Source organism: Erithacus rubecula (assembly GCF_903797595.1).
Source record: "Erithacus rubecula genome assembly, contig: SUPER_Z_unloc_4, whole genome shotgun sequence".
NCBI classification, from domain to species: Eukaryota; Metazoa; Chordata; class Aves; order Passeriformes; family Muscicapidae; genus Erithacus; species Erithacus rubecula.
The window spans coordinates 2,130,509-2,149,137 of NW_027635670.1; the positions used below are offsets into that span (position 1 = coordinate 2,130,509).

Consider the following 18,629-nt stretch of genomic DNA (forward strand, 5'->3'; position numbering starts at 1 on the left):
TCTCATAGCTTTCTTATTAGGGGGATATACAACTAGTTTTAAACATAATGTTTTGCAATATTTTTTCTATGAAAAATTCTCAGATGCACAGTTGTGGCCATTGTAAATTTTATGTAGATTTCCAAGATAAATTAGATAAATCATAAATTTTGTAGCAGAAAGATTAAAATTATGACAGGACAGTAAGACACTGGAAAGTAATCTGCTAATAGACCAGTGTTCTACAGGATTGTGAATGTAAAGCATAAAGTTTTTTTTTAACAGGTCTTACTTTGTCATAGGATGAATTCCTGTCAGATGGGGATTATTTTCTTCTTTTATTTTTTTGGTAATCAGTAGAGAATTTATCTGTGAATAAATTATCTATATTTATTCTCCCACAATAAGTGTGCATGTATGTGTGAGTGGATGGATGGTGGAACTGTATTTATGTCCTGTGAACACTGCAAAAATCACCCACATCTGGCTCTCTGCTGACAGACTCCTCCATGGATGACCTGTCCTGAGTCTGAGTCTAGCAGGATCAGTGCCAGGGTGTCTGCTGAAAGCAGTGAGATTTATTGCTTCCCCTTTGTCTTAATCTGCCTGATTATCATGATACTTGGGCAAATGCCTACACACACCAACCACATCATTTGTGGTGGTGTTTATTCCAAGTGCTTGTAGAGAGTATTTGAGACTGTGAAAGAGTTTGTAAGGTCTTGCAAGCTGGGAAAATTTGGGGGTGCTCAGTCAATACCCAGGGGATACTTTTCATGAGTCCTCCAGAAAGGAAATGGAAATCCAAATGTTTTGGATGACTGCTTAATCATCACAGGAGACTGAGAGAAGTGTAACTAGTGACTTAAATTGGTATTGAAATAAAAACAACAAGTAGTCTTTTTGGTACTTTGTTTTCAATATTTTTCTTGTGTTCTTTTTGTAAAAATAAATCACATAAAATATTTTCATAATTACTCTTCATTTTGCGTGTCTTTTGATTTTGAATTACTGACTTTGAGAGCTTTCCTTAAAGGAAGCAGTTTTACTGGAAAATGCTAGCACCTTTCCTGTTTCCTCTTAGACAATGTGATTCATTCCAAATGTTCTAAAATGAGCACCTGAAATCACAGGGCGTTACTGAAAGTATTGTTCATCATCCTAAATGCAAAGCTTAGAAATGCTTCTCTCATATACTTTTTTTTTTTTTTTTTTCATTTTCTCTTACTAGCTGCTAGGTAGAAAGGTTATGTAAGGAAGTCCATAGTTGATGTGAGCTATCTTGGCTTACTTAAATTGATTGTTCATTAGTTCAGAAAGGAGCAAGTAACAAACCCACCAAGGTCTTTGTATAGAAGTAATTTGCAGGATCTGGTTATCTGTGATCTGAATGCTTTATTTTTACATCTATTGAAATGAGTTTCAAAATTCCCACCAACTTCACTGACTTTGGATCAGGCCATACTGTGGGGAGGGTATGAGGGTATCTACCTGATACCCATGACATATTTAGTATGATGAATTGTAAGGGTCTTGTTTGCCTTTCACAAATAATTTAATTTATGGCTTCAATTAAAAAAAACCAAAAAACAGTTAGTGTATGTAGTGTGTAGTCATTATCACTGTGGAAAAGGAGCCATTAAGGTTATGGAATGTTAGAGGTTTAAAAGGGCAGCTAGAGAAAAACTAAGGGTACTACAGGTATGAGTAGCTATGAAAGCTTCCTTTTCCCCTCTGTTTTTTTCCCCCTCTATTCTCTCCTCTCCTCTCCTCGCTCCCTCTTTACCCCACCTCCTGTCCCAGCTCAAAACTCCCCATTCTCTCCCCTGCCTCCATGATTTTTCATCTTTTCTAGTGGCAAAAGCTTCATACAATTAAGCTGTGTGCAAACCAGGGTAACACTTTAGTTTTAGAAGTACTGCATATGAATAGCAAATAGGTACCAGTGCTCGAGGTTCGTGCAAGGTATTTAGGGATGACAGGTGAGGTTTTAAGTGCTGTGTGATAACTGATGCAATATTGGATGGGAATGTCTTAAACAGTGGATGGCCTGAGTGTTGCTGTTCTCCAGGTGTGCTGGTTTGCATTTATGATCAACAATAAACTGTACATTTTTCACCTTTCCATCTCCACAAATGCTTGCCACTAGCTAACAGCTAATCTACTTTATAAAATGCATCTAGTGTTGATTTGAGATGTTCTACCATTATTTGTTGTTATCTAGTACTAGAAAACTTCCATCACACCTTCAGTCCTTCAGTGGAGCCTGGCCAAGTATGGATTTTAATGGTTATAAATCTGGTTTTGCTGTGAAGGGAATTTGAAATTCCACCACATAAAACATGCATTTTCCTGATGTCTAGTTAGAAACATAGAAGGGCATCTTAGCACAGATATCCAGTTGTTTTACCTTTAGCTTTACTGAGTTTTACCTTGTTTATCACAAGTATTTTGTATTGCATGTTAATTAAATTTTTGCATATCCTACTAGTACAAAATTACTTACAAAATTTAAAGGAGCACCCTTACAGTTCTAACTATTCTATGCAGATGTCTTCCAAAATTTACAGGTACAATTTTAGTGGTGGTGGTTGGTAAACAGATTTTTTTCACTTATTTATCAGCAGACTTGTTTTATATGTATTAGTGACAAAATGGACTAAGCACCGCTGTAAGTTATTGTATTTCTGTAGAAAATGGAAAATAGTGTAATATTGTTTTTGTTAAATGTTGGCAGTTTATAAATAAACTTTTCATCTCCTAAAAAACTCTTGTTTTCTGACAACACTGAAGTCCATTTTCATTCATTGTGCAACAGACACCCCTCGTAATTTCTGGTAATCTGTAATTACTGCTGATCTCTTTGTTGATTCTCCTTTGACAGGAGCTTCATCTTCTCTTGAGGGTTAGGTGATTATAGCAGTCTTACTGTTGGTTTTTTTAAACACTGACACTTAGGCCTTTCCATAAACTTTCCTACATCTTTGTTTAAGCTTAGTTTCTAAAAGGACAGAAATGAACAGGAGTAAGTTGTTTTTAAGATACTTCTATCTGGCAGTAGACATCTGGCTATGCTGCTTAGAGTTGCAGAACTTGGACAGCTGACTGCTGCTTATGTTTCTCTAACTTTTTAAAATTTCAGCGTGATTTTCTGTGATGTGCTTGCCTTTCTTAAAATCTAGAATCAACCAGAATAGCTTGTGTTAAGTCTTTTCAGATTCCATACAATTTCTATGCTGTACAATTGGAGGGAGAGCATTTCACAGATATTAAAAGCAGGTAATTGACCTCTTGTCATATAATAAAATACACCTTCTTTGCTTCATATTAAAGATAGATGTAATATAGAAGTAGTACTATACATGGTATACTTTGATTGCAGTTGACTGCCTTTAGAACATGAATTCTGATGTATAAATTTTATGAGACTACTTGAAGAAGAAATCTGACCTCTCATCTGAACCAGATGAGCATACTTGAGGTATTCTCATTATTTTTGTAAATTTTCTAATTATGCACATACAAATACAGCTGGATCCAGTGTTGACCTGCAGTTAAGCTCTTCAAAATAGTGTTCTACTTCATGTATAGTTCAGTGATTTCATTTATGAAAAATTGTTTAGTTTTTTGCAAAACTGACTTAAATGCTTAGATCTCTTTTTTAAACTTGAGTCAATGCTGCAGTAAATTTGCTTCCAGTCCTTGTATATCAGGGTAATCAGTAGCTCTATAAAGAGCTTTCATTCCAGGCTAAATAATCCAAATAATTATGAGGTTCATTTAAATAATGTATTAAATTAATAAAAAATAATGTAAAATAATGTTGAACTGTCAGAGCATGCGGTTTGAATAGGATTTTTATTTCATTAAGCAGTGGCACTGGGGTATTTTTAATGAAATGGCATATGAGAAAACTGTTTCAAGTTAGAGAGTTTGGTATTTCATGTGTATTATAAGGTGTGAGGAACTGTAGGTCCAATACTTCTCAAATTTACTTACAGGTTTCTAAAATTATCTTGTCATCTTGGTATCTTGTTCAGGTATACAGGGAAAGAAGTTAAAAATACGTCTGCATGGTCATTCCCTTCTGCTTGCACTTTGTACTAATTATTTGTTCTCTGACACAGGGTTTCAAGTCCTCCATTGTTTTCTGGTTCCAGTAAGTCTAAATCTTCCAGAGCTACTAATGCCACTGTTATGACTCCTTTGCCAGATAACAGAGGGCGGTGTCTGGTTTTCCAGAAGTGTGCAATATCTGACTGTTAACTCTATAGTCTGTTTGGGCTTCTACACCTCTTAAGTCAAACCAGGAATTTGCCACTTCCTTCGTAACCAAAACTTTGAAGCACTTAGAGAACTACTTTTCTGCACTTTGTGGTAAAGAGGTAAAAAAAGAGAAGACGTGCAAATGTTATGTGAAGAAGTATCGGTAGAGGGTGGATAAGTTTGTTGAGCACAGCATGGAAAAAAGCACAACAGAAGCAGGTTTTTTTAGTTATTTGTATGAGTCTGGCTATTACCTGCATGAGCAGTGTCTGGCATGCAGGTGTTGACAAGCTAGGAAGGCAATTCCTGGGGGAAGATGACACCCATTGCAGAGTGTCACGATCTGACACTGGCCCAATGCCAGGCGCCTCTGAGAGTCACTAGCTCACCCTCCCTGCTGCAGATGGGCAATGTGGATCTCTGCATCCCCCTGGATCCCCATGGGCTGTAGATGGATCTCTGCATCCCTGTGGATCCCCATAGGCTGTGGGTGGATCTCTGCATCCCCATGGATCCCCATGGGCTGTGGATGGATCTCTGCATCCCCATGGATCCCATGGGCTGTGGATGGATCTCTGCATCCCCCTGGATCCCCATGGGCTGTGAGTGGATCTCTGCATCCCCCATGGATCCCCATGGGCTGTGGGTGGATCTCTGCATCCCCCATGGATCCCCATGGGCTGTGGGTGGATCTCAGCATCCTTGTGGATCCCCATGGGCTGCAGGGATGCTTTACCATGGTCTCACCAAAGCCTGCAGAGTGATCTTGGCTCTAGCATCTGAAGCACCTCCTGCTCCTCCTCCACTGACCTTGGTGTCTCCATGTAATTTTCCTCTGATGTTCTCACCTTTTCATCTTTGCAGACTAGAAACAAAGCCTGTAACTTTGTTTTGATTTTCCTCTTAAATATGTCATCACAGAGGCATTACCAGCCTCTCTCGTTGGCCCATCTTAGGCCAGTAGCATGTCCATCTTGACACCCATCTCGCTCTGCTGGATACAGTGGAAACTTCCAGCAGCTTTTCATAGGAGCTATCTTTCTGCCCTACCTGCTACCAAAAACCAGGCTGTGCAAAACCAATACATAGGGCAAATGTTTTTTGGATTCTGAAGTGGAGTGTTCACAAGGAAAGTGGAAAGTTTTCTATTTAATATGAGACAGTTTGTTTTTGTTTTTTTTAATCTTGAGTATATTCCCTACTCTCACATACCCTCTAGTATATTTTTTTGTCATGCTGAAGTGCCCTTTGCTGTTGTCTTACAGCTCAAAAGATGAGGATAACAAAGGCTTTTAGCTCCGGACCTGTGAAGTTTTCAAGGTCTTGCTTTCTTTCACCATATAAGGTTGCTTGTTTAAACAGAAATATTAATCTGCCTGACTCCTCTGTCTGATTGGGAAAAGTGACATAATTGAAGTTTCAGTTAGTGGTTTCCATGGCAGTTAGTGATTACCAAGTGGAGTCAAACAGAAGAAAGGGAAAGAGATCAATCTGGGCATTATCATTATCTACTCTGAAACTAAAAGCTTACATCTGTTAACACATATAGGCATGAAGCAAAGTAAAAGGTATCCAAATTCTGTAGTGTCATGCCAAGTTAGTGAATCTGGGTATGCATCTTTAGCTGTATGGGACATGACTGCTTTAAGCCAGCGAGATTCCTCAACACTTCAAACAAGTTCGTGACGCCATGAAAATTTAGTAGCCACTGGTAATCTGTTGATCTTAATTTCTTTCCTTATTTAGGTGTATTCACTACTGAAGAAAAATATGTTTTTTTCTTAGGAAAAGGGAAAGAAGAACCTCTCTGTGCATAACTGCTGCCTTTACAAGGTGCTGCCTGGTTGTCTTTTATGAGTAACTGGTCCCTTTTGTACCCCTTGCTATCTACCACTGTCCACTGCCTCCCCATCCCCACTCTTGCACATCATGCACATCTGCACAGGTACACTTATCACCTTGGGCACCCTGGACCCTCAGGTTTGCATCCTTACCAGGTGCAGCTTTTCCAATTTGCCTGTGTTTTTTTAATAACCCATCATTTAGGTTTCTTTCTTGTCTTTGCCTCTGTTAGTTCATCTGTTTGGTTTGTGTCTCTGTGCTGAGTTTGTGGCTCCCCCTTTACTTGTTATGCCCTTTGGTATTGGGAAGACCCTTGACCAGATATCTATAAGGGAGCAAACTCTCTCACTTTATATACCTTTGTACGAACAGGTTTGCCTGTTCCAAGGAAAGTGTAGGTTTTTTTATTCCATGACAGCTTTATTCTTTTCCTTTCTGAAGCCTTTTCACTTTGACTGGAAAAATAAAACCTTTCAAAAAGTCCTCAAATTAATAGCTTTATTGGTTCCTGCAGTACATGAAAGGCTATTCAACTGGGTAGTGCTTGAATTGAATTAATACAGAAATTAAAATTCATTTTCCAGCTGCTTGTGAGATTTGAGCAGTAGTTGCAGTTTTCCCTGTAAGATAGTGCAACCACTAAAACAAAGGGAAAACTGCAATTACTGCTTGAATTGAGTAATTGGAGGTGAGGGTGGCAGAGCTGAGTAGTAATTTCTAAGGGACTGTAACAAGGATGGAAAGGAGACAATATGACATATAAATTGATAAATTCCCTTCTGTCTAGAAGAACTTTGGGCTGTCTCTGTCAGCAGTTGGTCTTCAATTGATGAAGAGAACATGCTTGCATTAATGAAGTAGGTCCGTGGGTTCACTGGGTTAAACACAGGGATGTAGACTTAAATGCTTATTGATACACAGCAGGTCAAAGCTGGCTGCTTTGAGGAACGTGAAAATGAACTGAGAAAATGTAAATCTTTTGCTCTCCCTGCTTGTAGAACTAACCACTGCAAACTTACCAGCTCATGGATTAAACTGTCAGATTGCACTGGAACAACATGTTGTTGACTCTGGACATTGAGGGGAGAGAAGGGAAGATGCATATATCCCATTCCTTTCTGATTAGAGGTTGCCATAAGGTAGGCAGAAATACAAAGTACATCTTTCTTTAAACTTGGAGGGCGAAGGAGGGGATGAGAAACCTACTGAATGAAGACAGGAAGTACTATTGGCTCACCACCCCAAAGGAGAGTAGCCACAGGGCATGAGAGACCTGCTTTACCAATGCATGGAATGAGCAAATGGACCTGCTTGTCTGGAAACATCAAGGCTGATATTCTTTGTGAAGGATAAAAGCTACTTTATGGCTTCTGTGAATCTGGCTAGGTCAGTGAAGTTGAGCCTTCCTACATCTATCTGTATGGTTTGCAAGATTATTATTGTACTTCTTTTTATCTCCATTTTTTATTTTCTGGATCAGTGAATATATTTGTTTGGGGTTTTTGTTTTGTGGTGCTAAAGGTTTGATCAGAAGAATAAGTAGTTTGTCCTCACTCAGGGCGGGAAGACAACTGTGTTTGAATATTACACATTCATTAATATTAACATACTGTTAAATATCCTAAGCAGCATGGTGTGACACAAACCAGGAGTAATTTGTTTTGTTTTGATGAATTTGTAGGAGCAGGACAGGATTTAGCTGTACTGTTTGTTTTAGCACCTGGCTGCTCTGACTTTTGTTCTGGAGGCTTTAAGTCATGTCATGCATTGTGAAAGGGCTTGATAGTTTTACTAAAGCATACAATTTCTCTTTTTGCCCTGCTCAGTGCACCACAGGTCCTACTAGGCACCCAAAAAAATCAAGGAACAGTTGGTGTGCATATATTTAGCAACATGCAAATTGGTTAATGTATTGTCATATATGAATCTCATTGGAAAGGCATCAGGAATGTGGCTCTCTGGACTGGCTCTTGGCCTCTGTAGGATATTAGTCATGCACTCAAGGGAGATAAATTCAGTCTGGAAATTTTTTATTGCGCTTCTTTGTACTTTGTACTATGTCTTTGTACTTACATGTTTTTCAACAATGCAAATATATATATGCATGTATATATGTGTATTTTTTGATTGCAGTTTCTAAATTCCACAAGACCAGTAGCTGGAAAGTATTTGCTTAATGAGCAGTAGACCTAATATTTACTAATACTGCAATATTGTAACTGCTGCAAAGAATCTGTGGCATTTTTGTGATGTACCACCTATGAGCCACAGTATTCAATCTTACTATCAATAACTTTTCTGTGAACATATTTCATGCAGAAAAAATTTCACAGGTTAACTGTTTATACTCCAGCCTTCCATGGTTCATTAAAAAGCTGCTACTGAAGCTAATTTTTGCACATACTGTTTTCACTGCAGCCATTGCTCAGGAAGGTCTCTAACGTTACAGTTTCTGACCACTTCCCTTTTCTTGCCATTGGTTACATAGTAAAAATTAAAATGCAAATGTGTTAAAATTAGTGGCGTCCTGAAGTGCATTATTAAGTGTCTATGAAGCATGATCTTCAGTGCAACTGAATATAAAGAAATAGTACTACAAATAAATGCAGGCTCTATTTTAATAAAAGCTAATACAAAAAAAGGGTGTACTTTCTTCACTCTGTTCACATACTTCAATTTATTCTAATAGTGATATGTAGTAAAACCATGCCAACAAAAAACTCAAGAAAACTCAAACCTTCATCTAAAATTATGCTGAAGAAAAATTAAGAAATTGCATGTAATCATAGGAGTTTGCTACATCTTTACAGCACAACTAGCAGACTATTTAAAGGAACTGTGCTGTCAATAATTTAAATTTGCCTGTACTCCCACAACTCCCCTATGACTGGCAAATATGGAGACCTAGGATTTGTTTGCTCTTCTGTTTTCCTTCTTTAAAAGACAAAATGGTTATATGTGAACCCACCTCCATACGTACTTTGAGCAAGGCTGAAATTTCTTCAGCAAGACAATCAGAGATCCCATTTCTCTGGTAAAAGCTGCCTTTTGTCTTACCTTGGTTCATGTGGTAGTTCTGGAACATTTCTCACCTAACCATCCACTGACACCTTTCAATCATGTGCACTGCCTACTCTTTTCACCTCTCCAAATGATGCCATTCTTCAGCCTGACCCAGCAATCTTACTTTGTGAGAGCAAAAGATAGTAGTGCGTGAAATCCATCTTCCTTCAAATCCACTTTGCATCTCATTTATTGCTGCCAACTATCATATAATGATTAATCTTAGTTCCCCACTAAGTAAAGCTTTTAGAAATAGAGGGTATAAAAGGTTTTTTCTATAGCAAACAGAACAGATGTATCTGAACTTGGTCCCAACAAGCCAGCCTAGGCTAATTTGACAAAGAGGAAAAGGCTGCATTTTCAGCCTTTAGTCACACTTAACATATAGAAGCACATTTATTGCTATGCTTCACCATCATTTTAAAAACCAGACTTCACATATATTAATAGCTCTTATTATTATTTGAATGAAAGTAAATACAAGTGTATGCGCAAGGCTAGACAGACCATTGTTTTCATTTACAAACATTGTCTGTTTCTGTTGTTTTTTTCAGAGAACATTAAAGTTATTTCAATTTTTCACAAGGCTTTATTATCCAAATTTATTCATCATTCAAGTCACACAAATATCTCTGACTGCTATGAGAGTGTCTCTTGTGTTGGCTCTGCTAAACCTTGTTTATTTCACTTGCTTTGTACTTTTTTTATTCTTATATTTGCGCCCTCGGTGTGAATATGGGTTGCTAGGTGAATGATTTTCTCATTGATTTGGAGTAAGCTGGATTGGGTCTTCTATTTTTTTGCATTCTGAGCTTTGACTTAGACACCAACTACCTCAGACTTGTACTGCATTCCTACAGCATTCTCATCAGCAAGGTGTCACAGTATTATAAGACTGACACGTGAAAAGGGATCATACAATTACTGTCCACTTTAAAATAGTAATAATAATAAAAAAAATCAGTGTCACTGGCTCTTCTTTCTCAAATGGTTTTGAAAGGAGTGTTTCCATATGGCCAGACAGTGTGATGAGGCTTAAGGTATAAGTTACAAAGTGTTCAGATAGCAGGGCATATATTTTTTTGCTTAGTGTTGCTACCACTGTGACATTTAGATGCCTCAAAGAGCAAATAGTAAAAGATTGCACCTGATATGTCACAAACATCACCTTGAAATAAGAAGACTTGCAGCACTTTCTTAAGGTCCCCATGTTCAAGCGATGCTGGATTCCCTTTGTTAGCAGAAGAGGCCTTATGCTTCTGAGGATCCTTGGCTGGATGTATCTTCTTTTGTTCTCTCTTGGTTAATAGTGCAAGTGCCTCAACTGAAAAATCACTGAAATCCAAAACACAAAATGTGAAATTACAGGCAGAAGATCCTGTGTCCTGGTCCCAGCCAGGAAAGGGATAATTTTAGCAGTAGCCAGGAGGGGCACCACCAGGACCTGTAGATTATTCTTTACTACCTGATGCTGTGCACAGGGGCAGGAGGAAGGGGTCTCTTGCAGTCAGTAGCAGGAAGCAAGTTTTAAAGGACAACGTTGTGTCTGCATGGTGAGCACATACGAACCCTTTGCCTCTCTTGTACACTCTGTTACTAATATTGTTTGTTACTGTTCATTTATAATCTCATTGCTGCTTCCAGTAAATTGTTCTTATCTCAACCCATGATTCTTGTCCTCTGTACCTCGAGTTCTCCTCTCTAGCCTTCTGCAGGGATGAGAGGAAGAGAGGGGGCAGAGGAGTGAATGGGCGGTGCATGGTTTGTAATGTTTCAGTGCCAACACTAAATTGGGGTATACCATTTCTAAACCATGACATTATAGGTTATAAAACTGGATCTGAGTCTACTTCTGTCTTGGTTTTGCCAAGCAGTTGGTCTGCTGACGTGGCTGATTTCTATGGCACAGCATTCAGAAGTACCTGACTCCAGGAACCAGCCCACCAGTGAGGACACTATTGGGCTTGTTCTGAAATGATGAACAATCCTAATCAGAAAAAAATCTAGGCATTTCACTAGGGTTTTCCCACATTCTGAAAAAGAAGCACCCCAACATTTTGGCAACATTGACTAATGTTTGAAATAGCACTGGAAGACTAAAAGTGGTGTTGAATCCCAATTAATTAAAGGCTGTATTACTCATGTGCCATAAAATATAATCAAATATAAGGTAGAAGTAGCATTTACAGAATAAAGTGTTTGATTTCTTCCAATGCTACCTTAAAGACTGCACCTATCTAACTGATAAGGAAGAACATCCTCCTTGTGGATGTGGAGATTGCAGGAGTGCTTGGAGGTATGTTAAGGTATCATACCCTGACATGGGTAATCACTTTATGAAGGAAACTGCCTGTGGAACTTAAGTGTTTGCTATACTGCTAAGGAGTTACAGTGAAATTTTATATGGGAGGTCAGAATAGTTGACAAAATTGAATTTTTATTCTTGAAAACAATAGATCTGATTCCATGCCATTGACTTAGCTATTTCAGACCAAGAAGCTAGTAAAGAAGAGAAGATGGTTGAGTCTGGCAGATACTATTCATAAAACTGGCTTCCTTTAGTTCATTGGTCCAGTACCAGAATTTAAACATATTTTTATGTCTGAAAACCCACTATTTCAGTACCAGCAAGCACCCCTGAAACAGCCTACTCTCTTCTAGCAACAGGTAATGCACATGCCAGAGTCAGTGATTAATGCTTTTTGAGATATGAAAGCTGTAATCCTGAGCTTTCAGGCAGTAGAAAGCATTCATTTCCATCCCTTCTGGGGCTTGAGCTATCTGACCTTAAAAATGTCAAGCTTGCACTGGTCTTTTTAGCCTGTGAGAGCTGTTTTGCTTTTGGCCCAAGCCTGAAAATAACAAGTCACACACACCTAAACTCATTGCAATGTTCAGTTCCTGAAAACATGTAGAACTGACTAGATTAGTAGACTAATATAGGGAAAATGTGTCTGAACTGCCAGGGCCAAAGCTTTTATCTAGGCTAATGGGTATATAAATAGCAACACTCCTTTTCTCTCCACACCCCCCCAATACAATGAAAAAATTGGTGCAGTGTAAATAGCCCTTTTTACCTAGCAAGATTGTCTGAATATGCCAGGACCTGGCTAATATGTATTTGTCACTGATTACCACAGCAACTTAACTAAACTGTCACCCTCAGAAGGCTATAATTTAATATCCAGCAGACAGTATTGATTCATCCACAGCACAACTTGATTTTATAAATGACACAGATTACTGCTTTTCCTACAGGTTTTTAAGTTGGTTTTACTTTTCTGTATTGAAATTTGACTAAATAATGGTCATGAAAACAAGTTAAGAACCTGAAGGTCAGTACTAATGCAGCATTATACTAATACTAATGCCGTTGCATTCTGGCAGCGTCTGTCTCTTCAGGTTCACAGACAACTTATGAGCTAGAAGACCTGTCATGAGCTGTGAAACACACGGTAAGTGGAGCTCAGGGAGAAAACTGCGTTTAGGACATGAATTTTTTCTGGGATATAATTTAGCAGTAATTGGGACTGCTATTGCTAATATTTTAAAACCATAGAAATGTAACAGAAAAACGTAGGTCGGGGTGACCCCTAGAGGTCAAATCTCCCTCTTAGAGAAGGTCAAATTTAGATCACATTCAGGACTAACCACTTCGTTATTTTGAAAGGAAGAAACTTGAGAGAGGAAGGAACTTGATTGCAAGTTGTTTTATCTAAAGTAACTCTCCAGTAATCGATAGTTTTGGAAATCCGTCATGCATACTCTACACACCTCAAGTTGTGGTAACCCAGGGCTATTCCAGGACCTTATATGAAGGGCATAGCAAAGAAAAACGCCTCCAGGCTTATTTATTCTTGATACAGATGTTAGGCTCCTCCAGAATAGGATAGAAAAGCAGAGATGAATAGAAACTATTATCATAGAAGGGGAAGAAATGAAGTTGCAATGCATAAAAAGCAGAAGAAAGGACTTAGGTAGCTGTTGTCTAAAGAATAAATTACTTGTGTTTCCTTCACTTCTTCATTCTTTTCATCATTTTTTTTCAGACTCTCATTTTCGAAGTCTTCATTTGGAGAATACTGTGGCATTTTTGAATTAAGCATTTAAAAATGCAGCTATGCAATACAGAGTGACTGAACCGTACTGTAACGGGAATAGGTGTTGTTACCAAGAACCAAAAAGTCTGTATCCACAAGTAGGGGAAAAACAGAATTTAAATCCAAACTAACACCAAGTTATCATAGTAATTAGTTAGAAGCCTTTCTATCTAGATTATTTATAATAGTTTGCAGTGGGGTTTGCCTAAACACTTCACAGATATTTAACACGTTCGCTGAAGAGATAAATCAACAATACTGTCAAAATGTACCAACTGAGGTTGCCAATATTACAGTTATTCACCAGTTTGAATTTTAAAGGGTTTTCACCGTTAGCCTTTTAAAAATCCCCTGGCTTCTTTTAAAATGAAAAACTTATTAGGCATCAATCTGGCTGGAAAAACATGTATTTCCTCCGATAATTTATTTTGTGTAAATACCATAAAATGCAAGACAGCATCTTGAGGAGTTTAGGCTATTGTTTGCGCGTGTGGAATCACTGAGGCAGGTAAGTAGAGGGAGCAGGAGCTTGGAAGAGATACGCGATAATTTACAGCTGGGCTATAGAGGCAAGCTTAGGGCCAACGCTGTGTTTGCGTAAGTGAACTGGGGAGTAAGAATTTGGGAAAGAGGCACTGCAAGCCCTTTGCAGCATGGCAGCAAGCCTCCCTGCAGGCTGCGTGCACAGTCTGGCCAGCTGTGCTGCACCTCGGCCCTGGCAGCTTCCCCCGGGCTGAGGGCGCCCGGGGCCGGCTGCAGGCGATGCGGGGCCTTGGCACACCCAGCCTCACGCCTCGGTCCCGGCGGGGCGAGCCTCCTCCCTGCTGGGCCACCGAGGCTGCGGGCCCGCGCCCAGGGAAGGGGGACGGCCGTGCCCTGCAGGGCCACCCTCGCTCCCAGGTGCCCGGCCGCCGGCAGCCGGGCCGGAGAGCGCCGGGCGTGGGACCGGCGAGGAGCCCCGGGAGCCAGCGAGTCTCGTCAGCCCCAGCGGGGCGGCGCCGCCCCCGCACGGCGGGCCCCGCTCCCACCGCAGCCAGCGGGAGGCAGGCAGGGAGGCGGCGGGAGGGCGGGCGCGCTGACGCGTGAGGGCGGTGCGGCGGGAGGGGCCGGCCCGGGCGGTGCTGGCGGCGGCAGGAGGAGGAGGAAGATGGTGGCCGCGGGAGGTGCGGCCGGCTGCTGGGCATTCCGCCCTGCTCTGCTCCGCCGCCCCCGCCGGAGCCGCCCTGCCTGCTGAGGAGGCGGCGCGGACCCGCACGAGGTGCGGAGGGGTCGCGGCCGGGAGCGGGAGGGGGGTCCGGCCGCGCCCCCGCTGCGGCGCCGGTGCCGGGGAGGCTGCGGGCCCGCGGGGCGGGTGCCCGGCGCGGGATGCCGGCCTGTCCCGCCCGGCGGCGCCTGGCCGCGGCGGGTGCGGGCGCTGCGGCCGCCCCGGTCCGGCTGCGTGGGCGTGCGCGCGTCTCCGAGCCAGCGGGGCAGCGCCGCACCTGCCCCGGGCTGCGGGAGCGGCGCCAGCGCGGCCATGACCGCCTCCATCCCAGCCTCCGGCGGGGCTTTGCGTGCTTTCCTCCCTTTATTTATCCCATTATTTTATATGTGGGCGTGGGATGCGTGTAGAATAATGCTGTGTGGAGCCGCGCATACCCCGGTGCGCCCGTTTGCTGTTTTTTATTTTTTAGTTTTTTTTTTTTTTTTTTTTTTTTTTTTCCCACGCGCACCTTTTCTATGGTGGAAAGGAGAAATGGGAGGGGGAGGGGGCAGTGTGGGGATTTGGCATCCGGAGATCGAGTGGTCACCGCAGAACGGAATCAGCAGCCCTTCCCTCGGGAGGTGCTGCTGGGTCTGTGGCCGCATCCCGGTTTGCAGCAGGGAACCCGGCGGGGCTGGATCTTCACATCCTCCCCGTGGGGCGTGCTCTCCACCCCTGGGCTGGGGGATAGGTGACATCTGCTACCGTCACGTTCCGGTTTCAGGGAAAGGAAGGCATCTTTATATTTTAATATTTTTTCATTTTAAAGAAATATATTTATTTAATTTAATTTAATTTAATTTATTTTAATTTATTTTAATTTATTTATTATTATTTTTTTTTTTTTTTCCCCGGGGAAGCAGTTTGATAACAATGATTGTCTGAACCACCGTCTTGGTCAGTGCAGCCGTATGCACTACATCTGCTTTCTCTAAGGATCAGAGTCAATAGGAGCAATCTACCAAGACTTGTTTTACTGCCATCATAAATTTCCCCTTTCAGAGAGATGGGGCTGTGGGTCTAGGATGGAACACTACATCTTTTTGCTTTCTCCTGTTGCAGGTTTTCTGGGCTGCGGAGCTGCAGTTTGGTTTAGAGAGTGCATTGCAGATCTGCCTGTTTTCATAGCTCCTGAGGAGCTAAAAGGCAGAGATGTTTGCCTGACTCTGCATACATTAAGAGTGAGCTAATGTGGGTGTAGGGCAGAGCAGCCATGTAGCGTTTTTCTCGTCTTTGACATGCGTCACGTTAGCAGCTGATAAGAGTACACTCAGGTGGCTGCAGTTTTGTGTCTGCTCTGCAGCTGTGGCCCGTGGGTCCCAAATAATTTGTCAATATTCCAGTTATAGTACTTCAGGTTCTGCTGCATTGCTGTTGAATCTGGACCAGCTGCACCTGCCTTTGAAGCCCGTGTTGGGAAGAAGCACGTGATGTCTATTCTTCCCAAAAGGTGATGGTGACATAGAACGTGTTTATTCTCTGGGTGCTGCAAAACCAAAAGTGAGGTGTGTGTTTACCTTTGTCTCTGATGCTTTGGGGGAAGGGGCAGGGTAGACTGCCCAGAAGTGCTGCTAAGGAGGGAAGGACAACATCTACTATTGAATTCTGTACATTCATGCATGTTTGTACAGAAAAATTAAGTGTCTGGTGAGTAACAATGGATGATTGCAGGAAACTGCAAAAGCAGAACATTTAGTGTTGTAATGCACCTTAGATGAATGTTGTGGATGTTTAACGAGTGAAATGTAAACCTTAGTGTGAGACAGCTTGCCTTGCTTGGAAAATGTGATCTGAGATTGTAGAAATCAGTTTGGCTTAAAAGCTCATTGATATCTCAAAGTAGTGGTGGTTCAGTGTTGTCTGGGTACTGTAAATCATGTAATTCATTGCTCTGAGTTTTGGACATTTCTAGTTGTAGCTTAAAATGATACTTCTATTTTACATTATGCATTATCTTCAATCAAAGCAGCAAACTTTCTGGCTACTATGCTGTCTTTTAACAGGTAGTTAAAGACAGGTGCAAGGCCAGCCTATTGGAAGGCTATCAAAAGTATTTACAGATTAGCTCTTCAGTTAAAAATATAAGAATGCTGGGAAGGTGATTTGGTGCATCTAGATAGATAGAAAATATATGTTTGGTATGTTAAGAGGGAGACACGTCAAAGCTTTTTAGTATAGCCCTGTTTGGATGCTAATATTAAATCATTTTTACAATTTTCCTGAGTTGTTAATTTAGTTCTCAGTCCTTTTTTATGACAAGTTTGCAGTTTCATATCTGTTGGGAAGGTAATGCATTCTGGTATTTTGTTTTGTTTTGGTTTTTGGTTTTTTTTGGTTTTTTTTTGGTTGTTTTTTTTGTTTGTTTGTTTTTTTTGAATTTAATAGAATTGCCTTTATGCATTTAAAATATGAGAGCTAATGCTTTAGAAGAGATTTTGTGGTGGCATCATGGATACCAAAGGTGAAAATCTTGTAGTCCACCATGCCCTTATTATTTTGGGGCAGGGAAATTGGATGTGGATTTTTGAAGATGTAAAACATCTTATAAATATGAAAATTTTGTTTGCTTTGTGGTAATGTAAGTGCTCCATAACACTTTGAATAATGGGAGTACTAGTTTTGAGGCTAAAGTTTGTGTCGTCTATCTAAATAGCAGCACAAATGAGAAACCTGAACTCTTTGCAGTGAGATTTGAATGGTAGTCAGAAGCCAGCTACTTGGATAGTATTTTAAGCCACAGTTATATGCAATTCTTATGCTCTTAAACTTAAAAAACCTTCAATATGAGGACTGTGTGCATCTTTGAAATGTAGATAACATTTCTTTTTATAAGCAGAGCTTATTAGCAGTAGAACCAATGGAAAAGTCATGAGCGTAAAAAGAAATGGAATCTCCTGTTCAGCTGCTTGTTTTGTATTTTTAACAGTCCATTGTGACTAGTCATTTGCAGTGGTTTTGTTGCATGGCTTTAGATTGTGTCAGTGTGTGTTAACAAGCAAAATCAGGAAAAATCATAAGTCCAGAAAAGGTGGCCAGGAAAATAAACACCATATTCCTACATGTGTGTGAATTCAGGGTTGATAACCAAAACTAATGGACATGTTAAAAAAACAAAAAAAGAATTACAGTATAAAGTTCAGAATTTTCAAATAGACAAAAGGCAGGAAAAATCAAGCTGAGAGCTAAAACTTCCCACTTGTATCTCATGGCCTAGATACTTCAAATTCAGCATTTTTTCCCTTGGCACATGAATTGTCTGTTATTGATCATAGCTTCTCTGGATTTACATGAGATTATAAATTAGAAAAATCAGATCTTCTAATATTAAAAAGTATTAGAGGTGCTTCAGATAGTTTAATATGTGTTATCCATAGGCAGCTTGATTAATTAAATCTTAACTTTGAACAAGATCTTATTACCATAGAATTAAGGAAAGCCTAATGAATGCATTTTTAAATGTATTTTCTGGTTTTCTAGAAGGTGAAGATTCCTGCTTAATGAGGGTTCTAGCAGAAGAACCCTCTGCTCTATTTATCTCAAATAGATTGTCCATAATACGTATTGCAAGGGGGTCAGAGGTTTCTGAGAAACAAATTGATTGGTTTTGCTTCATAGTAATGATTGATTTGGTAAGTCAGCTACTAAGAGCAGTGTGATAGTATTTTTCTCTCTCCACTGCATGCATCAATGTTCTTCCAAAAATCTGAATGTTTGTTGCTTTACTGAAGGGGCCTAGGGAAACATACATTATTTCCTGCTTTCACTGATGCTGCTGCTTTTTGCTGATGGTAATGTCTGTCCTAATTCTGAAGAAATAAATACAGAAGCAGTACAATGGGTAGATGACAGCTGTGGATGGCAGAGGACTTTGCTGAAGGTACTCCAGAACCATAAGAACGTGTGTTTCCACAATAAACCCTTCCTGCTACAAACCATCCATATCAAGAGAGGAGCAATGAAAGTGCAGTTCTGTTTCTAGGGAGTTCTGTTTCTATGGAGATGCTGCTAGGCAGGTGACATCTCACCTGGCCTGTCGTGTCTCCTGTGGTGATTCCTGTCTAATTAAAAATATGTACTGAGGGAAGTTTCCATCACCCACGAGCCTGTGTAAGTAACTGTAGATAAGCAGTTGAGTT

At 40.6% G+C, this 18,629-nt stretch overlaps 2 protein-coding genes across 4 annotated transcripts in view; one reads left to right on the plus strand and one right to left on the minus strand.

Moving 5' to 3' along the window:
* Positions 1 to 18,629, minus strand: part of ATG12 (autophagy related 12) — a 307,791-nt gene that overhangs the window by 46,535 nt on the left and 242,627 nt on the right. The gene's annotated exons all lie outside the window — the stretch shown is intronic.
* Positions 14,340 to 18,629, plus strand: part of APBA1 (amyloid beta precursor protein binding family A member 1) — an 88,227-nt gene continuing 83,937 nt past the window's right edge. For 2 of the 3 annotated variants that reach the window (XR_013777292.1, XM_079331519.1), the window contains exon 1: positions 14,340 to 14,508. The gene's annotated coding sequence lies outside the window, so the exon portion shown is untranslated. The remainder of the gene's footprint in view (positions 14,509 to 18,629) is intronic. The other variant, XM_079331520.1, reaches the window with a different exon arrangement.